This window comes from Pseudorca crassidens, chromosome 5 (assembly GCF_039906515.1).
Source record: "Pseudorca crassidens isolate mPseCra1 chromosome 5, mPseCra1.hap1, whole genome shotgun sequence".
In the NCBI taxonomy this organism is placed as follows: Eukaryota; Metazoa; Chordata; class Mammalia; order Artiodactyla; family Delphinidae; genus Pseudorca; species Pseudorca crassidens.
Genome location: NC_090300.1, coordinates 113,208,155 through 113,211,805, shown reverse-complemented (window position 1 = coordinate 113,211,805; position 3,651 = coordinate 113,208,155). Strand labels below are relative to the sequence as shown.

The following is a 3,651-nucleotide window of genomic DNA, read 5'->3' as shown; positions in this document are numbered from 1 at the left end:
ACAATTTTTTTTCTCATAGACTTCGAAGAAACCAATCTTAAATTTCAGTGTCCCATTCCTCCCCAATCAGTGTAGCACATTTACTGAGGTTGATCATTTAATTTTCTCTGGAGCCTTTCTTCAAAAAAATTAAATCTCAATCCTGACCATCAGCATGAACAGCCTTCTTCCTGATGGAGATGAATGATTCTTTATATGATACCAAGGAAATCCTGTTTTTTTATATTTTACTTAAAATAGGTGTTAAATCTCCCTCAGCCTTATATTTTCCTTTGCCAATGATTTAATAACCTTCAGCAATAGTCATCCAATTTCACAGCCATTATTTCTTCCCATAAACCTCTCAAATGCCTGAGATATTGTACCTTCCACCGCATTTCCTTTCATCAGTATCCTGTCTCAGGTCACTCCCAGCTAAAGTATAGCAATTGTACCACTATAGCTTGCCATAGGCTATCAGGATTCGACCTTCCATCAGTGGTGAGGACCTACTCCATTGCCAAGTAGGAAACATACAGTGAAGTTCCTGAATCTCATTTTTAAAACCTGCATCATAGGGCTACCTTTTGTTCCAACTGTCTTCGTTTCATTCCCTGGGTAGCACACTCTGAAATACATAGATTTGTATGCAGGAAATATATTAGAAAGTGCTTTGGGGAATAAGATCTGTAAAGATGTCAGAGTAGTAGGATTTGGCAGACAGAAAAGTTGAACTGCCATAAAGTGAATTAAAAACTTGGGTAAGGCACCTCACTTTGGCAGAGGCCAATTCTAGGAAGGCTGAGTTGTGAGTAGCCAACACTCTAAGAAGCTAGAGAAGAGTGCCTCCATTTGATTTGAGTGGTATAGCACTACTAACACTTCAGATGTTTATATCTGCTCTAGAGTTTATTACACATGGATTTTACATGAATTTTTGCTTTGTTTTGATTTCATTTTTCTTGTCACTTTTAGGTTTTTTTTTTCTAATAGAATATGTTTGGTTATAAAACATTACTAATATTAGAAGTCTCCTTGACCTTTTTAAAAAATATATAAACCTTTTACCATCTAAAGTTAACAATGTCTCACCTTCTATAAATCTTGTCATTCTCAAAATACTAGGCAATGCATGTGAATTTATTTGGATATTTATGTATAAAACAATTACTTCAAACTGTTTGAATTATAAATTAGATGATTTTGAATATAAAACTTAGAAAATGTTATGGAGTAATTACTCCTTAATGATGGAGTGACTTGTATAGGAAACTAATCCATCAAAGTAGTAAAATGCAACAAAGCACTTTGTTCCATTAAGTGTCACATAGAAGTGCTTCTCAAACTTTTCAACAGAAGTAAAGAAAAAGAGGAGGTTTGCACATCTATGGGAGATTTAGATCTGTCCCCAAATAGCCATTATCAAGATAGCTTCATCTTTCTTCATAGCATCTGATGGTACAATATATAGTTTTTTGTAATTAAAAAAAAATTTTTGTAGCTCATAACATTGGAATATAAGTTCTAAGAGGGAGCAGTGGTATGTGTCTATTTTGTTTATAATTTGTATTCTTAGCACCTGAAACAGTAACTGATATAAACTACTTGTTAACTAATGAAGTAAAACCCATTCTACAATAAGACAAATCATATTAAATGTAGTTTTCTGTGCACACATTTTTGAAGCACAGACAGAAAGAAATTAATTGCTGACGTTGGAGGGAAGAGAAAATGCTGCAGGATATGTGTGATCCAGGAACTGTTAGAATTCTTTCTGGTAGTATTCTTTCTTCCCGAGGCCTCCCTTAGTGCTGGCTAGGTGCCAGAGAGTTGTGCACATGTCTCCTTGTTAGTTACCAACAATGGGAAACTCCTACCTGCTCTGGCTTTAAGAAACAGTTGACGCAATGGCTTTGGCCTCTGCCCACCCTGATTATTATATCTGCCTTCATGCCTCAGAAGAGGACCAAAGATTACCTCACAGTGACGCTCAAGTCCGACTGGCCTGGGCAAGAACACATTGGTGCAGAGGCAGGTGTACTGGCCCTTTCTGTGATGCACACCTGCTAACTATTGAAGATACCTACCACCAAGTGCTGAGATGCAACCACAGCCTGGACACCCTGCATATCACTGACACCACTGGGTGCCCTGCAGCACCTTGCCGTTGCCAGGGGCCACATCTTCATCCTGATTTACTCATCCTGGTTTACTCATTACTCAACAAATATGTGAACCAAGAAGCAAACCCTGGAGGAGCTGGAGCCTGCCTATAAGCTGATGTGTGAGATCAAAGGCAATAACCTGCATAAGTACCCTATCATGCTGGTGAGCAAAATGTGCCATGAGAACCACAGGTGGTGCTGTTTGTGCAATGGAATAAAATTGCACCTTCGTGAAGACATTTGCCAAAACTGATACCAGTTTGCAGGAGCTGTTCCATATGCTTTTGAACCACAAGAAGAAGCTTGCCACCTGCCTCCAGTCTTCCCAGATGAAATTCCAGATGCCTAAAACCAATAAGAATCTGCGTAGTAAGTGCATTATCATGTGAGCTGGGTTGTTTGTTTTTTTAGATATCGTTACATGAGCTGTTTATATGTTTTGGATATTAATCCCTTATTGGTCATATCATTTGCAAATATTTTCTCCCATTCAGTAGGTTGTCTTTTCATTTTGTCAATGGTTTCCTCCACTATGCAAATGCTTTTAAGTTAATTAGATCTCACTTGTTTATTTTTGTTTTTGTTTTCTCTTGTCTTAGGAAACAGAGCCAAAAAATATATTGCTACAGTTTATGTCAAAAAGTGCTCTATGCTCTCTTCTGAGTTTTAGGTTTCATGTCTTTAAAATAATTTTTAAAATATTATTTAGTCTTTAAAACATTCTTCACCTTACCATTTTTGATAAAAATTAATATTGTACTTTTTGCTCTTTATGTGCCATATATTTAATTTCTCAATTATTTCATTATTTTATAGGAGAACATTTATTCTATTGATATAGAAATGCCATAAAGATATTATAGCTGTTATTTCTTTTACATCTTATATATAAACATATTTTTAAGGCTTAATTTATCTTTTAGTATTTTACTATTACATTATATTTTTAGTACCTACACTTTTTATATTAAATACATTTAAGAAAATGATGTATATCAGCAATCACATAATACAAACAGCTCGATCTTTTAGGTTGCTTGTCACAATCATATAATCATTATGGCATAAAACATTCCTGCCCTAAGACCACAGTGCTTTGTTTTGCCAGGTTTAGAACCAACTGATAAGCAAATATCTTTTATAAAGAAAGGCTCTATCCTCTTTTGACTAAGGCTCATTTTGAAGCTAATATGTATATCTTCTTGCAGAATACAGGTGATATATCACTTGCCACGAAAAGTCTTTCAGTCCATTCTTAGATCCTCAGTTTCAGCTGGATGATGACTACCATCCTTTATGAGGTGCCAAATTTGGACTTTCAACAAATATGTAAATATTATGAGAGAACAAAAAAAATAACATATGTCCTTAATTAATTTTTAAAACTCAATGGGGACATATTAAAAACACATCAGCAAATCATGTTTGTATGATCTAGAGCTCATCATTAGTTGTAAATTAGCAAGACAACAGTTCACTACCATACCTGACATCAAATTTCATGTAA

At 35.3% G+C, this 3,651-nt stretch overlaps 1 pseudogene; it reads left to right on the top strand.

Moving 5' to 3' along the window:
• Positions 1–1,886: 1,886 nt before the first annotated feature.
• Positions 1,887–2,533, top strand: LOC137224316 (GTP-binding protein Di-Ras3-like; annotated as a pseudogene).
• The last annotated feature ends 1,118 nt before the right edge of the window (positions 2,534–3,651 follow it).